Source organism: Lepus europaeus, chromosome 9, assembly GCF_033115175.1.
Source record: "Lepus europaeus isolate LE1 chromosome 9, mLepTim1.pri, whole genome shotgun sequence".
Classification (NCBI taxonomy): Eukaryota; Metazoa; Chordata; class Mammalia; order Lagomorpha; family Leporidae; genus Lepus; species Lepus europaeus.
The window spans coordinates 76,224,685-76,247,489 of record NC_084835.1 but is presented as its reverse complement, the minus strand read 5'-3'; positions in this window follow the sequence as shown (position 1 = coordinate 76,247,489).

The window sequence follows — 22,805 nt, the reverse complement described above, 5'->3', positions numbered from 1 at the left end:
CCCAGAGCTCTGGGGCGTTCCAGGGCCGGCCAGCTGGAGCTGCGTAAAGAAGATGCAGGTGCAGGTGTGAGTTAAAGTGAGGAAGATTAAATCATGTAGAAAAGACACAGTGAAGGCAGGAGAGGAAGAGTTTCTGCCCACTGATTCTCCACAGAAACAGGAGTAGGTGCATGTTATTAGCAGTGTGGAGTAGAAACGGTCCTTGCTCTCTGCTCCCTCATGCCTCTCAGCTGTGTGTCTTCCTGTAGTGAGTGTGTTCTCCATTTCATTCTAGGCAAGTTTCAACAAATTGGTAGGTTTGGGGGAATAGGCGACCTTGTGGCTTTCATTGTCATGTGCTGCACCCGTTGGAGGCAATCTTGATTTCCAGGCTGCCAACTGTGTCAAGTAAGAAGAGAGAAGTTTCCTCATTAGCAGTGCCAGCCAGGCTACAGAAAGGAGTGGGCCTCAGGGCACTTCTCCATGTAGTGATGGTGCTGAAGTGAGTAGGCCTCCCCGAGGCTGAGTCGGCTCTGACGGAGGAGGCCTGGTGGAACAGAAACAATACTGTGCCAGTTCATCAACCATTTTATTCACTATACTCAACTCTACCTTTCTTTTCAAACACAAAATCTACTGTCAAGGATTCATCTCCACTGAGAATTATGTTCCTGAACGTGTTGTAATCTGTGTGTGCAATGCAATTCCAAAAAAAAAAAAAAAAAAAAAAAAAAAAAAAAAACTCAAAGTGCCTCAATCAAAGGTCAGCACCAGTGGAAAATGTGGCCTCCAAAGGTGACTGCTTTAATGTGGTCTGCGCTCAGAAATGCAGTTTGGCAGACTTGAGAGAAATCAACTGCTTGATTATGGGAAAACAATGGAAAGAACTGCCATGTTGGATGTAGTCTATGTCTCCCTAACAGTTTGTGTGTTAAAAGCTTGGTCCCTATGGCAGTGCAATTGAGAGGTGGTGGAACCTTTGAGAGATGGGACCTACTGGGAGGTTCTTGGGTCGCTGGGGTCATGAGAAGTCCGCTTAGGATGACAGTTCTTGTGTGACCCTTGAAACCTCTTGTGAGGGTTGTTATAAAAGGAGTAATCCCTCTCTGCTCCTGGTTTGAGATAGACCCGTTTGCTTACTCCCATAGGCATTCCTGGCCTTGCTATGTTGGTCATGAGGTGATGGAGCCAAGGGATGACCCTTACCATAGAGCCTGCACTATATCATTTGGACTGGAACCTCCAAAACAGTGAGCTAAAAATACCTCTTAATTCTAAGTATCCTGTGCGAGGCATTTCATTATAATGTTGCAAAGCTAACAGCACAATTTTATGTTAGGCAAAGCAAATTCATAACTGTTGGTACCTTTCTTGTGGAATCTCAAAATACCCTGTTTAATGGAGACTTTTGCTTTGGGAAAGTATTTCCTTAAAGATAAAAATCTTACTAAGAAAATTCAGGCTTGTATTTTTTTCAAACATACTTGCAGAACTAAATGTTTTCTTATATCTACTGGGGTGAAGTTCCCCAAAGAATTATTTCAATTAGTGATGAAAGTATTGTCAATTACCTTGTTCACTGAAATCATCAATGGGCATTTTTTTCTTTTCTTTTTTTTCTTTTTCTTTTTTTTAGATAGGCAGAGTGGACAGTGAGAGAGAGAGACAGAGAGAGAGAAAGGTCTTCCTTTGCCGTTGGTTCACCCTCCAATGGCCGCCTCGGCTGGCGCGCTGCTGCCAGCGCACCGCGCTGATCCGATGGCAGGAGCCAGGTGCTTCTCCTGGTCTCCCATGGGGTGCAGGGCCCAAGGACTTGGGCCATCCTCCTCTGCACTCCCTGGCCACAGCAGAGAGCTGGCCTGGAAGAGGGGCAACCGGGACAGAATCCGGAGCCCCGACCGGGACTAGAACCCGGTGTGCCGGCGCTGCAAGGCGGAGGATTAGCCTGTTGAGCCACGGCGCCGGCCTCTTTTTCTTTTTTTATTTGACAGAGTTATAGACAGTGTGTGAGAGAGAGAGACAGAGAGAAAGGTCTTCCTTCCATGGGTTCACTCCCCAAATGGCTGCCACGGCCGGCACTGTGCCGATCCGAAGCCAGGAGCCAGGCACTTCCTCCCGGTCTCCCATGCGAGTGCAGGGGCCCAAACACCTGGGCCATTCTCCACTGCCCTCCCAGGCCAACAGCAGAATTCTGGACTGGAAGAGGAACAACCAGGACTAGAACCCAGCAGCCATATGGGATGCCAGCGCTCCAGGCGGAGGATTAACCAAGTGAGCCACAGCTCCGGCCCCAATCAATGGGCATTTTTTAGGGACGTCCAGAGCCCATGTACTGTTGCAGTGCTTGTGGATATTCTATGGTCCAATTAATGTATTTAATTTTGTGTAAATTTTCTGAAATTGTGTACATATTATTTAGAAAAAAATTTTAGCTCCTTGAGGGTATAACATTATCCATGTTAGTGCTACACATCTGGGAAGGAGTCTGATGTTTTAAATGTAATTAGTCATAATAAGCAAACTGAAAATCAATATCCCATGCAAAGAGTAACCATGCCATATGTTTTACTACTCAACCATTACTGTTCTTCTGATTCCTTGAAATGGTAGAGTAAAACATAAAACATACATGTGTGTGTCATTTGTAGATTTTATACAGTTCCTTCTTATTTGCTATAAAAATTTAGACTGATAATAAGACTTACCCCTGGCAAATATAACTGGATCAATATTTGCATGATTTAATTTTATCTTAATTGGGTATCTTGAGACTCACTGCAGGGATTTTTTTCCCCTCAGTATATGCCAATAAGTACTCTCTCTCATTTGCTCTTCTTAAAATTATATCCACAGGCAAATATCCCCATTGCTCCCCTTTCTCCATTGATAACACACTCAGAACTAAATAGCATTATTGCCAAGATTTTACTGTCCTCAAATGCAGGCCAAGTCACATTAGCGACCTTCAGATGGAAGAATGTTCAAACTGAGCATTTTACATTGTAACACTGAAAGATCTTTTAAGAATATTCTGATTTAATGCAAAGCAACTTAAAATTGCTACAAATTAGCATTTTTCTAATATAAATCTTCATATGTCTACTAAAATGTCAAATATTTGTATTTATTAAGTGTACTGTATTGTTTAAAAATTATCAACTCTATTGAAAGTATAAAATAATGTTACAAAGAACTTTCATATATTCACATCCATTTTAAAAATAACATACTAAAATTACTTATGAAGTCTCCTGAGTGCTTCTCCTTAATCCATTTCCTATGCTCCTCAATCCATTTCAAATATGATCACTAGCTTGTGCTTCAAACAGACTCATTCCTTCATGATGTTTAAAAATTTTGTTAAAGTTTTTGTTGTTCTTAATAGCTTTTTATTTAGAAATTTTTTAGACTTACTGAAATATTATACAACTAGAAAAGAGAATTCCTATACAGTATATTCTTTACCCAGCTTGCTCTGACGCTATCATCATACATAGCTCAAATATCAACAACTAGAAAACTAACTGTGGAAAGACTCTACGAACTGAACTGTGGATCTTGTTGAGTCTCATTTTACACTGGTTTATTTGTTTGTTTCAATGACATCCAGGAGCAAATTTTATTGACTTTCATTTCAATGCTTTCACTTCACAAATTGGGATACTGAGACAGTGTTAATGACTGTCAGTTATTATCTGAATCTCATTCCCCTGGAGCATCATGTTTGACCTAGTCATGCTTCTTTCTACTTGTAGCTTGCATTCATCACTAAGATCAAAAATAGGCAACTGACCATCAAATAATGGAATTGTGTTGTATTTTGTATATTTTATATATTGTGAAGAGAAAGAGGGAGTATTTTCCCCAGTTACCTGGAAGCTGCTGACTGAAGCTATGTGTGCATCATTTAATTACATTTGACACTCCTCATCCATGGGTTCCACATCCATAGATTCACTTAACGTTGACTACAATTACCTAAAAAGAAATGTTGCATTAGTACTAAAACAAGAGCAAGCCAAACCCCAAATTAGCAGGAGATAAGAAATAGTAAGAATCAGAGCAAAAATAAACAAATCAAAACTAAAAAAAATTAAAAGATCAATAAAACTAGAGCTGGTTTTTTGAGAAGATAAACAAAATAGACAAACCTGTAGCCAGACTACCAAAGAAAAAAAGAGAAAATACTCAAATAAAATTAGAAATGCAAAAGGAGACTTTCCAACTGATACCACCAAAACAGTAAGGATCATAAGAAATGACTGTGAAAAACTATATGAACTATATGGTTTTATTTTACTCTGTTCCAGGTTTAATCCAAAGACATACATTCATTATAAATGTTTACATGGCATTTAGCCTCATGACCCTTAGTCTTTCCTTGTTCTGTAAGTCATCAAAGTTACAGTTGATGACTCTTTTATTTGAAATTATTTTGATAAGAATACCACCAAAGTAACCTTTTCACTGTATCAGCTATTTTATGATGTTGGTAGATCTAATTACTTCACTAAGATGGCATCTGTTAATAATTCTACGATTTTTTCCTTTGTAATCAGTAAATATTTTCTGGAAGGTATTTTGACACTATGAAAATATCTTGTTTCTCCTCAAACTTTTACCCACTAATTTTCACATCCATTGATGGCTCTTGCATGCAAGAACTATCCAATGTGGTCTTTGCCAAATAATTTTCTGATGATCTTCATTTCTCTAGATTTACTGGGATTATTCTGTAAATCTTTTCTTCTCCTTTTATATATTTATTTAACAATAATATTAGCATGGGCCCTGGAGGCTTATTTTATTCTATACATTCCAATGCAATATTCTTCTTTTCTCCTTCAAATTATTCTAGTTTGTTCACTAAAAATTTCTTCAGGGTTACTTCTGTGTTCTTTCACCATACTCCCAACCTTTTCTGCTTTTAAAAGATTTATTTAGCTGAAAAGCAGAGCAATAGAGGAAGAAGGAGAGAGAGAGACAGAGATAGGGAGACGTCTTACATCTACTCATTCACTACAAAGTGCTTGTTACAGCCAAGTCTAGGCCAGGCTGAAGTCAGGTGCCTGTAACTTGGAGTCTCCCACGTGGGTGGCACAGGCCCAAGCACTTGGATCAACTTCTGTCTTCTCAGGCGTATTTGCAGAAAGCTGTATTGGAATCAGAGAAGCCAGGACTTGAACTGGCACTCTGAAATGGGATGCCAGACTCACAAGCAGCTTAACCTGCTATGCTACAATGCTAGCTCCTCCCAGCCCTTTCTGACCAACTCATCTTGAAGCACTGCAAGATGTTCCAGGCTTTTATTCTAAATGTTGCTTGCTTGGTGCTATATCAGTTTTTTTTGTTTGTTTGTTTTTGTTTTTTAAATACAAAGCTGTGGCTCTTTTAATGAATAATGATACTTAGCAAATAAAATCCAGATGCTATGATGCTCATTGCTGTGAAGCGCTATTACTTCCAGGTGTCTCAGTGGCAGAACGAGGAACACACGCACGTGTGTCCCCCCCCCCCCCCCCAACCCTCCTCGGCCAGCCATAGATTATGCTAAAGTCTCTGAACCAATCCAGCAACAGAAGGTTCACTCTGGTCTTTCTGCTCTTGTTTGTAGCTCATTTCTTTAATAATGAAAAACCTGGCTCTCGTTATTGACAGTATATTTTGCTATTTGTTCAATCCTAGTACACACACATAAAGTAATTTAAAAATTGCTAATCCAGTCCTCTGAGAAATCAATCTATTGACAAGTGAAACATTTGTGTACAGTTCTATTTGCTTTTAGCGTGATAGTCTACAGTCAAAATACAGGTTTTGCAAAGTTACTTAGGTTTTATTCTTCCTTGTCTCCTTCAGTGTGATAATATGCATTTTTATCACATTATTATTATTATATATTTGTAGTACAGTTTGGTGGATTTGTTCTTGTTAGTGTTCTATTTGAGTTTCCCAAATCCCAAATGTTTTAGTTGTTTATTCCCGGTACATGTGAAACATGACTCTAAGAAACAGAGCTACACAAAAGGAGACTTTGGAAATTGCCAAATCCTTCTCATGCTAGTCCAGTTCCATTCCCTCTTTCTTTCATTGCTTTTTCCGTAGATATTTTTATTTTAACAAAAATGAAAAGAAGCACATATATTTTCTTATATCCTCTTCTATCAAGGTTTATTTATTTATTTAAAGGCAAAGTGACAGACAAAAAGGGAATGACAGAGAAGAAAGAGATCTTCCATCTACTGATTTGCTCCCAGCTGAGGCCAGACCAGGCTGCAGCCAGGAGCCAGGAACTCCACTCAGTTCTCACTTGTGATTAACTAGAATCCAAGCACGTGGATCGTCATCTACTACCTCCCAGGTAAATGAGCAGGAAGCTGGATCAGAAGTGCAAAGTAGCTGACATTTGAACCAGGCACTGTGATGGGGACATAAGCATTGCAAGTAGCAGCTTAACCTGCAGTGCCACAACCCCGAGCCTGTAACCAGTCTTTTAAACACTAGACCAAATGCCTGTCCCCTTTCATTTTTTAACATATGCTTCACTAAGGCTTTTTCACTAGAAAACCCTATGAAAGCAAATCTAAGGATTTTATCAAGACTCATTTTGCTTTAAGCAATGCGATGGAAGCATCCTTTTCTGTAGAAATTCCAATATTTTGGCCTCACATTTGTAGGTCTAGGGGCGTGTCTAGGATCCTTAATCTTAGGTTTTGAAGCTCACTCCATTGAAAAGAGATATAGAGCAACTCTCAAGAGGGAAATAAAACTGAATGAATGAGGATTCTGAGATGGCCAAATAGGGAAACGAGGTGTTGATTTTGACCAGGGGAAGATAACAGAGGACAAGCAGAGAGAGTGCATTTTCAGGGGAGAGTTGGGGCACAGTTTGCAGTGGAAATTCTACAGAAAGAAGAGAGATGCCACGGAGCAGTGTGGACAGTACAAACACGCAGCAGAGAGCAGGGGTATGCTACCTGTGACTCCCTCAGCAAGGGAGGAGTTGCCAGCTGCTGAGAGTGAGGTAAGAGAAGATGTGGCAGTCTATGTCATTGGTGATATTGTCTGAGGGAGAAACTTGAAGAGGACACTGACTTTGATTGCAGCCTGGAGTCTTGGCAGGGGGCAGAGTACTCACCTAATCCAGCGAAAGAGAAGCACGGTTCTGTTTCCCCATCCCCCACAAGGGTGCCTGGTTACCAGCAGGGAGAAATGCCAGTAGAGGCTGCAGCAGCTCTTGTTCACATACCAGAGGATTTTATCATATGGTTAAATTTTTTATTCTGGCCTGAATGGTAGGCAGGAAGCTGGACACCCACGTAGAGGTGACTGTGAGGTGCTCCTCTTCTCCACTCCATCACAGACTCTGGAGCTCAAACTGCCAAGGTGGAGCACCCACAACCAGCTGGCTCTGGGAATGCCTCTGCTGTCTGTGGACAGGGCACTTTCATGGAACTGAGAGTGGATCCTTTGCACCTGTGACTGTGAGAACCTTATGCACTATGACTACGGGAATTCTGTGACTGCATGATAGGGCGTGGGCTTTAGCTGCATCTCTGGGCAATCACAGTGTCTGCCTTCAGAGGCTCAGAGTTCCCTGATTTCTTGGGGAGGGTCATTGCAGAGGGGTCCGTGCTTAGACTGAGAACCTCACAGATCCATTGTACAGTTCATGCGCCTGTATGAGTGTGGGGTTGTAGCCACTGTAGGCTAAGCCCAGGCATTTACCACCTTGGCAGAGAGGAGGTGAGGCTATCTTACTCCCACAGATATTATCATAGCACCCCCCCACCCCCTGCCGCTGACAATAGAGGAGACCTAACACATTGAACTTGGGTGTCATCCTGGACACCCATCCCACCCTTGAGCACTGACCAGAACTCACTGGCCCCACACAGCACACACCTCTGGATATCCACTGAAGCCACAGAGGAATAGTTCAAAGATAAAAGCCATCAGAGGAGAAAACCAACAACTGTTTCCACAAATGCCTAAAAATAAACATAGGAATAAAAGAAACAAGAGCCAAGGAAGAAAACATGACTTCTCAAAAGTAACACATTTCAATACCAGAATGTGAAGACCAAGAGATTAATAATAAAGGTCTGAAAATGAATTCAAAGAAATGATCATAAAATTACTCAGGAGCACAGAGAATGAATTCATGAGATAAAGAAATCCATACACAATATAGATGAAGAATTTTGCTGAGAAATATATTGAAGAAAAATCAAATTGAAATATTCAAAATAAAGAATTATTTATGTTGGCTGGTGCCACAGCTCAATAGGCTAATCCTCCGCCTTGCAGCGCCAGCACACCGGGTTCTAGTCCTGGTTGGGGCACCGGAATCTGTCCCGGTTGCCCCTCTTCCAGGCCAGCTCTCTGCTATGGCCCGGGAAGGCAGTGGAGGATGGCCCAAGTGCTTGGGCCCTGCACCCCATGGGAGACCAGGAGAAGCATCTGGCTCCTGGCTTCGAATCAGCGCGGTGCACTGGCCGCAGCGCACTGGCCGCGGCAGCCATTTGTGGGTGAACCAACGGCAAAGGAAGACCTTTCTCTCTGTCTCTCTCTCTCTCTCTCACTGTCTACTCTGCCTGTAAAAAATAAAGAATTATATATGTCAAATAGAAATACAGTGGAAAACCTCAACAGCAGACTTGGTAAGGCAGAAGAAAGAAAGAAAGAATATCTGAGATAGAAGACAAATCCAAGGAAATAGCTCAGACAAAAGAAAAAAAGAAGAAAAAATTAGAAAAACTGAACATAGTGTTTAAGATTCATGGGATACTATCCAATGAGAAAGCACACATATCTTAGGAGTTCCTGAAGGCTTGGAAAGAAAGAATGGATTAGAAAACCTATTCAGTGAAATAATAGCAGAGAATTTCCATAATTTGGAGAAAGGAAGGGCTACCAAAGAACAGGAAGCACATAGAATTTTTAATAGACATGATCAGAAAATACCTTCATTATAACACATTATAATCAAACATTAAACAGTAAAACATGAAGAAAAGATTCCCCAATGTGTATGAGAGAAATGCTGGATTAACTTCAGGGAATCCCCAATTAGACTAACAGCTGATTTCTCATCAGAAACCCTATTTTCTAGGAGAGAATGGAGACAGAGTCCAAGTACTAAAAGAAAGAAAGTGTCCATCCAGAATACTGTACCCAGCAAAGCTCTCATTTACAAATGAAGGTGAAATAAAGACCTCCAAAAACAAACAGAAATTGAAAGAATTTGTTACCACTTGACCAGCCTTACAAATGAGCTTAAGGATGTGCTACACACAGAAACAGAGAACAATAGTCATCATTATGAAAGAATGTGAAGGCAGAAAATCCCCTAGTAAAAATATAAAGGAAATCCAAGTAAATGATAGGAATATTTATGGTAAAATGGTAGGGCCAAGTTGTTACTTATCAATAATAAACTTGAATGTAAAGGGTCTAAATATTTCAATTAAAAGATACAGACTAGCTGAATAAATTTTAAAAGGACCATCTATTTGCTGCCTATAAGAAACACACATCATTGACAGAGATATAACCAGACTGAAAGTGAAAGGCTGGTAAAAGGTATTCCATGCTAATGGAAAGCAAAAATGAGAAGTTCTAAGCATCCTAATATCAGACTAAATAGACTTTAACACAGAAATTGTTAACTGTTAAAGCAGACGAAAGAGGGCATTATGTTATGATGAAAGGATCAACTCAATAGAAAGATGTGACTATCATAAATGTATATGCACCCAATGCCAGAGTGCCTGGCTCTTTAAAACAAATATTCATAAATCTAAAGAGAGAAATACATTCCAATACAATAATTATGGGGCACTTCAACACTCCACTTTAATCAAAGGACAGATCAGATAGAAAATCAACAAAGAAACAACAGATAATCTACACTGTGGAATTAATGTACCTTACTGATACTGACAAAACATTTCATCCCATAGTTGCAGAATACATATTCTTTTCATCAGAGATGGAACTTTCTCTAGGGTAGACGATATGCAAGGCCAAAAAGCAAGTCTCAGCAAATTCAAACAAATTAAAACTATACCATGTATCTTTTCTGACCATGTGGTAATTAACAACTTAAGAAACTTTAGAAAATATGAAAACACATGGAGACTGAACAACATGCTCCTGAATGAATAGTATGTCAAAGAAGAAATCAAAAGAGCAATAAAAAATTCTTGGAAATAAATGAAGATGACAACATAACTTATTGAAACGTAAAGGATGCAACAAAAGCAGTGTTAAAAGGAAGTTTATAGCAATTGGTGCCTACCTCAAGAAATTAGAAAGGCATCATATAAATAAGCTACCAATGTATCACAAGGACTAGAAAAACAATAAGAGACCAAGCCCAAAATTAGTAGAAAGAAATAATTAAAATTAGAAAATAAACAAAACTGAAACAAAAAAGATACAAAAGATTAGTAAAATAAATAGCTGATTTTTTTGAAAAAAATTAACAAAATTGAAACATCATTGACCTAACTATCCAGAAAAAACAGGGAGAAGATCCAAATCAATAAAATCAGAGATGAAAAAGAAGATGCAACAATGGATACCACAGAAGTAAAAAGAATCATCAGGAATTATTACAAACAGTTATGTGCCAAAAATTGTAAATTCTAGAAGAAATGGATAGATTTATGGATGCAAACAATTTACCGTAATTGAGTCATGAAGACTTAGGAAACCTAAATAGACCAATAACCAAGATGGAGTTTGAATCAGTAATAAAGACCTTCCCAACAAAGAAAAGTACAGGACAAGATGGTTTCATTGCTGTATTCTACAAAACTTCTAAAGAAGAAAATAATCCCAATTCTTCTTAAACTATTCAAAACAATTGAAAGGCAGGGAATTATCCTAAACTCCTTTATTTGTGGACAACATCACCTTAATTCCAAAACCAGAAAAAGATACAACAGATGAAGAGAACTATAGACCAATATTACTGATGAACATAGATGCAGAAATCCTCAAGAAAATATCACATAATTGAATCCAACAATGTATCAGAAATATCATTCATCCGAACCAAGTGGGATTTATTTCGGGCATGCTGGAATGGATCAACATATGCAAATCAATAAATACATCACAGTAACAAGCTGAAGAATAAAAACCATATGGTTATTTCAATAGATGCAGAGAAAACATTTGATAAAATACATCATGCTTTCATGATTCAAACCTTAAGCAAATTGGATATAGAAGAAATATTTTCTCAAAACAATCAGCGCAATATATGACAAACCCACAGCTAACAACATGTTGAATGGGGAAAAGTTTGAAGCATTTCCACTAAGATCTGGAAACAGATGAGGATGGCCACTTTCACCATTGCTATTCAATAAAGTTCTGGAAGTTTTAGCCAGAGCCATTAGAGAAGAAATAGAAATCAAAGGGAAAAAATTGGGGAAGAATGAAGTCAGATGATACCTGTTTGTAGATTACATGATTCTGTATATATGTATATATATATATATATATATATGTATATGTATATATATACAGGGAAACCAAAAGACTCCAATAAGAGACTGTTGGAATTCATAAGAGAGTTTGGTACATGGGAAAAGGGATACACAGCAGACTCATAGAATGGCAAATGCCCTAAACAGCACTCTGGCCTCAGAACCAGCTCTTAAGGCATTCAGATCCGGCTAAAAAGCTCATGAGAGTATTTCAGGCATGGAAAGCCAAGACATTGTGGCAAAAAAATGACCTAAATGAAAGATTTTGTGAGTGAGATACCAGTAGAAAGAAGGGTCATCAAAGAAGAAGGTACCTTTCTCTGAAGGGAGGAGAGAACTTCCACTTTGATTATGGCTTTGTCTAAATAAGGTCAGAGTTTGTGAACTCAAAGAGGCTTCCATAGCCTTGGCAGCTCATGACAAGAGCCTCTGGTGATTACTGACATCAGAAATAAGAGTGTCGGTCTGCGCTGCAGCCCAATAGGCTAATCTTCCACCTGCGGCGCTGGCACACTGGGTTCTAGTCCCGGTCGGGGCACCGGATTCTGTCCCGGTTGCCCCTCTTCCAGTCCAACTCTCTTCTATGGTCCAGGAGTGCAGTGGAGGATGGCCAGTGCTTGGGCCCTGTACCCACATGGGAGATCAGGAGGAATCATCTGGCTCCTGGCTTCGGATCAGAGCAGTGCGCTGGCCGCAGTGTGTTGGCTGCAGTGGCCATTGGAGGGTGAACCAACAGTAAAAGGAAGACCTTTCTCTCTGTCTCTCTCTCTCTCTCACTCTCCACTCTGCCTGTCAAAAAAAAAAAAAAAAAAAGAAAGAAAGAAAAAAAAAAGAAAGAAGAGTGTCAATTGTTAAATCAACAACGGGAGTCACTGTGCACCTACTCCCCATGTAGGATCTCTGTCTTTAATGTATTTTACTATGCGAATTAGCGGTAAAACTAGTACTCAAACAGTACTTTATACTTTATGTATCTGTATGGATGCAAACTGTTGAAATATTTAGTTAGTATATACTAAATTTATCTTCTGTATATAAAGATAATTGAAAATGAATCTTGATGAAGAATGGGATGGAAGAGGGAGTGGGAGATGGAATGGTTGTGGGTGGGAGGGAGGTTATGGGAGGAAAAACCACTATAATCCAAAAGTTATACTTTGGAAATTTATATTTATTAAATAAAAGTTAAAAAAAGAAAAATAAGAAACAGAAAAAAAAAGAGAGTTTGGTAAAGTTGCAAGATACAAACTCAATATTAAAAAATCAATAGCCTTCATGCGGCGTCGGCACCCCGGGTTCTAGACCCAGTTGGGTCACTGGGTACTAGTCCTGATTGCTCCTCTTCCAGTCCAGCTCTCTGCTGTGGCCCAGGAGTGCAGTGGAGGATGGCCCAAGTGCTTGGATCCCTGTACCTGCATGGGAGACTGGGAGGAAGTACCCGGCTCCTGGCTTCAGATTGGCGCAGCACTGCTGTGGTGACCATTAGGGGAGTGAACCAACAGAAGGAAGACCTTTCTCTCTGTCTCTCTCTCTCACTGTCTATAACTCTCTCTCTGTCTCTCTCTCTGTCACTGTCTAACTCTGCCTGGTAAAAATAAATAAATAAATAAATAAAAATCAATACCCCTGTATACACAAAGAATGCCATGGCTGAGAAAGGATTTATAAATTAAGTACTATTCACAATAGTTAAAAAAAAGTTTTTAAATACCTTGGAAAAAATTTAACCAAGGAGGTGAAAAATCTGTATGATGAAAGTTATAAGATATTAAAGAAGTAGGAGAAGACACAAAAAGGAAAAAATATTCCATGTTCATCGATTAGAAGAATTAATATCAATATGTCCCTAATACCAAAAACAGTTTACAGATTCAATGCAATCCTGATCAAAATACCAATGACATTCTTCTCAGGTCTAAAAAAATGCTAAAATTCATATGGAAACACAAGAGACTCCAAAGAGCTAAAGCCGTCTTAAACAACAAAAACAAAGCCAAAACCATGACAATACAAGGCTTCAAGATTTACTACATGGAAGTTATAATCAAAACAGGCTGGTACTGGCACAAAAATAGACATGTAGAACAGTGGAACAGAATAGAAACCCAGAAAGTAATCCAGGCATCTACAACCAACTAGTCTTTGATAAGTGGTCTGAAATCAATCCCTGGAGAAAGGATGGTATCTTCAATTAATGACATTGAGAAAATTGAATCTCTATATACATAAGTATGAAAGAAGACAAATACCTTACATCTTGTGCAAAAATCAACTCAAAATGGATCAAGGATCTAAATATATTATTTGATTCATTAAAAAATCTCCTAGAGCCGGCGCCATGGCTCAACAGGCTAATCCTCTGCCTAGCAGCTCCGGCACACCGGGTTCTAGTCCTGGTCGGGGCACCGGATTCTGTCCCGGTTGCTGCTCTTCCAGTCCAGTTCTCTGCTATGGCCCGGGAAGGCAGTGGAGAAAGGCCCAAGTGCTTGGGCCCCTGCACCCACATGGGAGACCAGGAGGAAGCACCTGGCTCCTGCCTTTGGCAAAGGAAGACCTTTCTCTCTGTCTCTCTCTCTCTCACTGTCCACTCTGCCTGTCAAAAAAAAAAAAAAAATCTCCTAGAAAAAAATGTGAAATTTTGCAAGACTGGTGTCTTTACATAGGCAAAGATTTCTTGGAGAAGAGGCAACTGACAGAATGGGAGAAAATATTTCCAAACTATGCAATGATAAAGTATTAATACCCAGGATATATACAGAGTTCAAGAAACTCAACACCAACAAAACAAACAATCAAGTTAAGAAATGGGCAAAGGACTTGAACAGGTATTTTTCAAAAGAGAAAATTAAAATGGCCAACATGAAATATTACTCAATGTTACTAGAATAACTAGCGATCAGTGAAGTGTAAATAAAAACCACAATGAGGTATCACCTCACTCCATACAGAAATCAAAGAACAATAAATGCTGGCAAGGGTTTGGGGAAAAAGGTACCCTAATCCACAGTTGGCCAGAATGTAAACCAGTATAACCATTATGGAAGACAGTATGGATATTCCTCAGAGATCTGAAAATAGATCTACCTTATGACCCAGCTATCCCACTCCTTGGAATTTACTCAAAAGAAATAAAATCAGCATATAAAAGTGTTATTTGTACCCCCCCATGTTTATTTCAACTCAATTCACAACAGCTAAATATGGAATCAAACCAGGTGTCTATCAACTGATGACTTGATAAAGAAAATGTGGCTGAGTGGAATACAACTCAGCCATAAAAATAATGTATTCCTGTCTTTTGCAACAAAATGGATGCAACTGGAAACTACTATGCTTAGTGAAATAAGCCAGTCTCAAAAAGACAAATATATTTTCTCTGATATGTAGTAGTTAACATAGAATACCAAAAATGTATAGGATATGCTGGGATATAATTGTCATTTTTAGCCCTTATTTGTACTCCTTCCTACTTTTTACTTGTTGAATATTATGATTAGTCATGAATTAAGCTTGTGACTATGAAGTAGAATAAAATTATGTCTTTGCCAAAACTGTTTAACAGAGGGGAGGGAGAGGGATTAGGGAGGAGCAGGGGAATAAAGGAAGTGTGATTGCCTTCTTGGAACCATATCTATAGAATGCATAAAATAAGTCCTTTCTATATTAATAAAAATCCTTAAAAATTGAGTCAATCAGCTAGCTCACAGCCTTGGAACAGTTATTTTTTATTCACATATCAATATTACTGAGTCCCTTGAACAAGTTTAGAAGTTTTCCTTCTCTCCTTACTAGAACTTCTCTCTTTGGCAAGTACAATTCCTTGACTGAATCTAGTATGCTGTTCATCCTAGTTCTTTTTCAAGCATTGTTAAAACCTGGAAGAAGAAAAAGATCTTCCATTCACCTTCCTCTGTGATTATAGCAGTGAAATTGAGTTAGTTCTGACCTGGCTGTTACACAGAGACTGAGCAGCCCTGTGGTTCAGTCATTGAGAGAAGGGCTCACAGCCCCCTCAGGAAGAGCTTACAAAGCAATTTCATAGGCAGCATTTCACCCTTTGCCCCTTTGTCTGGATGGATACATTAATTTCAATGAAATAATTTCAGTTCATCTTTCCTGCATAGCTTGCTTTGTTGTGTCAATGTGAATGCTACCCAGGTCAGCCCCAGATGCTTCAGAGGTACTTATGCTGTCATACCAAACTGCCTGGAATAACTGGCCCAGCCAGGCTTCCACCAAGTCAGACACTATTCGGGAATGGATTTGCTAATTCTTAAAGCGGTATTCTGTCCTCTTTCATTGCCTATATTTTTGCCTAATGAAGTCGTTCTAGCTAATTACTGGATGAAAGAATGGAAGACTGCGAAAACTTCCCCCAGTGGCAACAGAGGTTAGAAGGGGCACGAACAGGATGCATTTTTATGCTGATTATCAGTAGAGGACAAAAGTCTTTTTGAAAATCATATTCTTTTCTAGCAATAAGCCCTGATAATAGATCCCCACCCTTGGAGATTAAAAAGCTTCAGAGCTGTGCAAAGAACAATAATCAGATCAGAAACTGTTAAAAGCATAAGACAGATAAACCCAATGAGAAACCTTCAGAGGGAAGCAGATAAAGCATTGCTTCCGAGTTAAAATGTCAGTGAAGTTATTTTGCTCTGGAGATGTTGTTGTGTTTTTTTTTTCTTCTCTTGAAGAGGAGAGAAAGCATTGATTAAAAATAGAAAAAAATGCAAGTGCGTTTTAAACAGAAAGACGAGACCTATTGAAGGCCTATCTGCCTAGCATCTCTTGCTTCCACTGCGTCTGACCCTGTGCCATCACAGGACAGCTTGCCCTTATCTTTTTTAAAAAAGTTAGAGACCAAAAAATATCTGTCAGTCAGGTGGAAAAGTAAATGTTAAATGCATGAGCAAATTTAAAACCAGAGGAAATGCATGGTTGAAACATCCTTAGAACCAAAGTTTGGCTGCCAAACAGCAGCAGATAACAATGTTGATTTATTTTGCATTGTCTCATCCAAGTGCAAGAGGTGACCAAATATGAAAAGAATAGTTAACGCCAAGGATTTCCTCTCAGGAAGCCACGAATCGCAGCAAGCTCCCAGGACTTGGCTGCTATTTTGAATTCACCTTTTGATTGCTTAGGAAAAATACTAAACGATTCCCTGAGGTAGATAAATGTTGCTTTTTTACCTTGACACCAACATTTGTTTTTTAATACTTCTCTGAGTCACCGACTCATTTTTTAAAACAGCTTTAGTGAGGCATAAATTATATATCATGAAATGCACCCATTTAAATTGGACAATCTGATGGTAACTAATAGAGTTGTACAATGAACCACAGAATGTTTTCTCTCTCTTTGTCTACGCAGTTTGACTATAATGTGCTTTTTTATTGTTATTTTTCCTGCTTGATGTTCTCTGAGGTTCTTGATTCTATGGTTTTTTGACTGCCACTCATTTTGCATGTCTTGTGATTATTCCTTTGAATATTTTCTCCATTCCCTTCTCCCTGTCTTCTTTTGACATCACAATTACAACTGTTCCACAGTTTCTAGGTGCTCTGCCATGTTTTTCTCCCTCCTTTTTCCTCTGCTTTTAAGTTGGGGAAGATTCTGTTGAACTCCTTTCAAGCTCACTGGTCTTTCCTTGACTGTGTTAAGTCTACTTGTGAACCCACCTAAAGCATTCCTCTTGATGTCTGTTAAATTCTTGACTGCAGTGTAACAATACTGGTCCCTATTGCATTTTTTAAAAGTTTATATACTTATTGGGCCGGTGCCGTGGCTCACTTGGTTAATCCTCCACCTGCGGCGCTGGCATCCCATATAGGCGCCGGTTCTAGTCCCGGTTGCTCCTCTTCCAGTCCAGCTCTCTGCTGTGGCCCAGGAGGACAGTGGAGGATGGCCCAAGTGCTTGGGCCCCTGCACCTGCATGGGAGACCAGGAGAAGCACCTGGCTCCTGGCTTCGGATCAGTGTAGCTCTGGCCGTAGTGGCCATTTGGGGAGTGAAGCCACAGAAGGAAGACCTTTCTCTTTGTCTCTCTGTCTCTCACTGTCTAATTCTATCTGTCGAATAAAAAAATTTATATACTTATGTATTTATTTATGTGTTTATTTTGTAAGCAGAGAGACACACAGAGAGAAAGACTATCAGAGGGAGCTCCCATCCATTGGTTCACTCTCCAAATGCTTGCAGTGGCTGAAGCTGGGCCTGAGGCCAAAGTTGGGAGGTGAGAACACTCTCCAGGTCTTCCATGTGGGTGCAAGGAACGCAATTCCTTAAGCTGTTACTGTCATCTCTCAGAATCTGCTTTTACAGGAAAGCCAAGGCTGAGAAGCAATCCCAGGCATTTTCATGTGACGCAGACATCTTAACTGCTAGGCTAAATGCACTCCCTTAATTATAGCTATCTTAAATTCTTGCTCTGATATGTTTACAAAGGTACTTTTAAGAGTTCATGGAAAGAGTGGGCATTAGGCCTGGTGGCCAAGATGCTATGCCACATGTTTGAGGGCCAGAATTGATTTCCAGTGCTGGTTCCTAGGACACCTGTTCCTAGCTTCAGCTCAGCGTCACCTGTCATGGGCATTTGTGGAGTGGGCCAGGAGATGTGAACTTTCTCTTTCTTTTTCTATCTCTATCTCTGCTTCTCAAACATATTTGAAATTTTTAAAAGTATTTATTTATTTTTGAAAAGCAGAGTTACAGAGAGGCAGAGACAGAGAAGGAGAAAGGCCTTCCATCTGTTGGTTCACTCCCCAGATGGCTGCAAGCGCCAGAGCCGGGCTGATCTGAAGCCCCCGGAACCAGAGGCTTCTTCTGGATCTCCCACATGGGTGCAGGGGCCCAGGGACTTGAGCCATCTTCTACTGCTTTCCCAGGCCATCAGTAGAGAGCTGGATCAGAAGAGGAACAAATGGGATTTGAACTGGTGTCTATATGGGATGTTGGCACTGCAGGCAGTGACTTTACTGGCTACCCCACAGAGCTAGCCCCAGACTTTTTTTTAATTTTATGGAAAATAGAATTAAAATAATTTTATATTCACGAAAAATTTTTGAGATCCCTGCATACAAAGGGTTTTCAAAAAGTTCATGAATATGCATATTATGAAAAAACAATGTGAGAATTGAAAAATGGTTTTTACACCAAAATAAACCTACATTTAAATTTTATTTTTCCATGAAGTTTCTGAGGCTAACCCATACCATATCTTAGTCGACTCTCCTGCTCACTTATCTCTACAGACTTTTATTTTTGCCTTATGGTATACTTTGCACATATTTTTTAAAACCAGGGCATGGGGCCGGCGCTGTGGCGCAGTGGGTTAAAGCCCTGGCCTGAGGCGCCAGCATCCCATATGGGTGCTGGTTATAGTCCCAGCTGCTCCTCTTCCCATCCAGCTCTCTGCTATGGCCTGGGAGGGCAGTGGAAGATGGCCCAAGTCCTTGGGCCCCTGCACCTGTGTGGGAGACCTGGAAGAAGCTCCTGGCTCCTGGCTTCGGATTGGCTCAGTTCCGGCAGTTGTGGCCATCTGGGGAAGTGAACCAGAGGATGAAAGACCTCTCTCTCTGTCTCTACCTCTCTCTGTAACTCTGTCCTTCAAATAAATAAAATAATTCCTAAAAAAAAAAAAAAAAACAGGGCACGTTGTATTGTGTACGAGGAGTTAAGTATATGTGTTACGTGGATACTTAATGGTAGCCTGGCTATGATACAATCTCTGTTTAATGTTTGGTGTAGCTTTAGGTAGCAGTTTTCAAATTCTTACAGTGTTTTCATATACGTTTAATTTTTCTCAAGAACCCTGACTAATAAAATTTCCAGTAATTCATAGAAATTATTATTTAAATAGCCTTTAATTGGTGTCTTTAGATCATTTAGGTGTAATATAGTTATTAATATGTTTAGATTTAGATATGTCATATTATTATTTTCATCCTGGTTTTTTCTTTGTTGCTTGTGTCCATATTCTTAATTTCTTTTGGGTTATTTGGAATTTTTTTCATTATTCTATTTTATCTACTGTGATTTTGAACATGTCTGTTAGTATCCATATACATTTTTGCTTTTTTAATGTATTACAAAAATATATTTTCATAGCTGTCTAGAATCAGTATTTTACCACACACGGCAGTGAGTAGAGGCAAAGAAAGTAGAAACCAATAGATTAGGGCTCTGCCGTCTTGTAGCTCTCCCTCTGTTAGAGAGACGGTTTCTACTGTGGAGTTTGGGTTCTTGTGGCCTGGTTACTTTCCCTTTTGCTGCCACTTCAAGATTGATTGGGGTCTTGGATCTGAAATACAGGGGTAAAAGTGGAGCAAAATTAATGAGATTTCTGCTACTTTCTCACCTTTAGCAGCTCCATTTTCTGGTCCCCACGTCACAACTGGGAGTCTCTCGTTATCCCCCTACAGCACGGTGCTCACTTCTCATCTCGATTCTAAGAGCAAGGAAAAGTGAGTAACAATAAAGATGGTCCCAGTAAAGAGCTACAGGCTCCACTTCCAAATAACTGAAAACTTACAGGTGTCAAACAATGTAACCTCCGAACAGACAACATATATTTGTATATGTGTATGTATATTACAATTAACAACATTATTCGGAGAAATAGACAAATCGTTATTCATAGTGTTTGGTTGGCTTTTTTCTAAAAATTAGCAGACTAAACAGGCTGAATAATAATAAAGATATAGAGTATTTGAAAAAGCACAATTTAAAAATTTGATCAATGTTCTTGTATATGACATTACACCAAACAGCAAAAAGAGCATGAATCCCTTTTAAAGAATATTTGAACTGTTTGGATACTGAAACACATAGTGGGTCATAAAGCGAATGTTAATTCCTGGCTTCAGCCTGGCCCAGCTCCTGGCCGTTGTAGCTATTTGGAGAGTGAATCAGTGGATGAAAGACCTTTCTCTCTCTCTCTTTCTGTAACTCTTTCAAGTAAATAACACAAATCTTAAAAAGGTTAGTACAATGACAATAATGTAGCAAGTAATTTTAGATTGCCTACCACACGTTATAGGCTCTGACATCAAGGAATAAAGCAGCAAACAGTGAAGTTATTTTAAAAACTGTAATAAAAACAATAGCTAGAAAAATCTATGGGATTAAACATTAATAAGGGCTATTTTGCTTTTAAAACTTGGGTATGTTGCTAAAATAGCCCCTTTGAAAAGGAAGGTGGAATTATCTAGTAAAGTTGAAGATTTTTATGTCCTATGGTGCCACAATTCCAGTTTTTGGTATTTACTAGGAAATTTCAAAGAGGTCACTGAAAATTGAGTTAAAAGTTTATTTGGTGCAAACATTCTTGAAATCATGCATAATTTCTTCATAATATGCATTTCTATGAGCTTTTTGAAGATTTCTCATACTCTAGAGGAATCCTCACATTTATGCAATGAAAGACACTGAACATTCTTCAAAAACAGTGGAGGTTACATTATGATAACAAAAGACTACATAGAAAGACTTCAAGTGAACAATGACAGGGGAATGTGTACATTATAGTGTACTCTATAATGCAGTTTTACACAAAAGAGATAAATAAGTGAGTAGCATCTATATAAAACACAAAAAACAAGTAATAAAAGTTTATAGGTCTTAAAGTTCATGCGGAAAAACAAATATGCAATTTTTCAGGACCACGAAACCACAACAGAGAACAGTTCTATGTCCCTGGGCAGATCTTTCTTTTCCTTATGAAGCCATTCTGAGCACAGGTTGCCCGATTCCCAAATGTCAGAGCAGATCTGGGAGCCAGCCTGCAGATATTCTATGCCTATCTACCCCAATCTTCTCACAATGTTGCATTCTTATCAAACACTGTGGCATATCGCATACTCGTCATATATAATCATATGTCCATTCCATAGTGTTCTCCTATATGCCAAGCACATTGTGTGGCCCTAGCCAGTTCCATCTGAGTTTCTCATGATGCTCTGTCATTTTTCTCACCAAATTTCTGATAGTTATTTCATGTGCTTTTGCTGCTCCTGAGAATCCTTTAGGTATTCCTTATAGTCCATAAAAGAACTTGTTACAAGTTTTTGTTCTTTAATTAATCAGTGATGTTCCAGGCAACAAATAGTATTCAGTATTCATAGAATGATGTTGGACATATGTACCATAAACTAGGAAAATAAATTTTAGTTACAGAACTTATTCAGTTAGTGCCTTCTGGGAAAATAATTAGTGGATTATAGGTATGATTATTTTTCTCTTTTGTTCCTTTTTTTTTCTATTAAAAATAGCTGTACATATTTATGGGTTCCAGTATGAGATTTCAATAATATCTACAATGTGTACAGATCACAACTGGGTAATCAGCATTTCCCCTTATTTTTTCCTTATTCCTTGATTGAGGCCTGGGGCTATTTAGGTTACTGTGAGCTGTCATCCTCTCACTGTGCTATATAATGCTGACATTTCTTTGCTCTGACTCTGATTTGGTACCCATTGTCCAAATTCCCACTATCCCATCTATCTTTCCCAGCCTCTGGTAATCACCATTCTGTTCAGATTGAGATTTTTTTTTTTTTTCCAGCCTCCACATGTGAGGGAAAACATGCAGTGCTTGCCTTTCTGTGTCTGGTTAATTCCACCCATTAGTTTATTTTTCCAGTTCCACCCATTTTGCTGAAACTACAGGACTTTTTAAAGGCTGGATAGTATTCATTGTAAATTTGTATTATGTTTTCTTTATTCATATGATTATGGACATCTTGACTGATTCCATATCTTGGCTATTGTGAACAATGCTGCAATAAACATGGTGGAGCAAGTATCTCTTTGATACAATAATTTCATATCTTTTGGATACAAATCCAGTAGTGGGATTGCTGTATCATATGGCAGTTCTATTTTCAGTGTGTTAAGAAACCCAACAGTGGGGCCGGCACTGTGGCGTAGTAGGTTAATGCCCTGGCCTGAAGCGCTGGCATCCTATGTGGGTGCTGGTTCTAGTCCCGGCTGCTCCTCTTCGATCCAGCTCTCTGCTATGGCCTGGGAGGGTAGTGGAAGATGGCCCAAGTCCTCGGGCCCCTGCACCCATGTAGGAGACCTGGAAGAAGCTCCTAGCTCCTGGCTTCAGATTGGTGCAGCTCCAGTTATTGCTGCCATCTGGGGAGTGAACCATCAGATGGAAGACCTCTCTGTCTCTCCGCCTTTCCTCTCTCTGTAACTCGGACTTCCAAATAAATAAATACATCTTTAAAAAAAAAAGAAACCCAACAGTGATTTTAGCTTTTGTATTTAAAATAAAGTTGCTAAAGAGATTATTCCTTCCAAAGCACGACTATTTTTT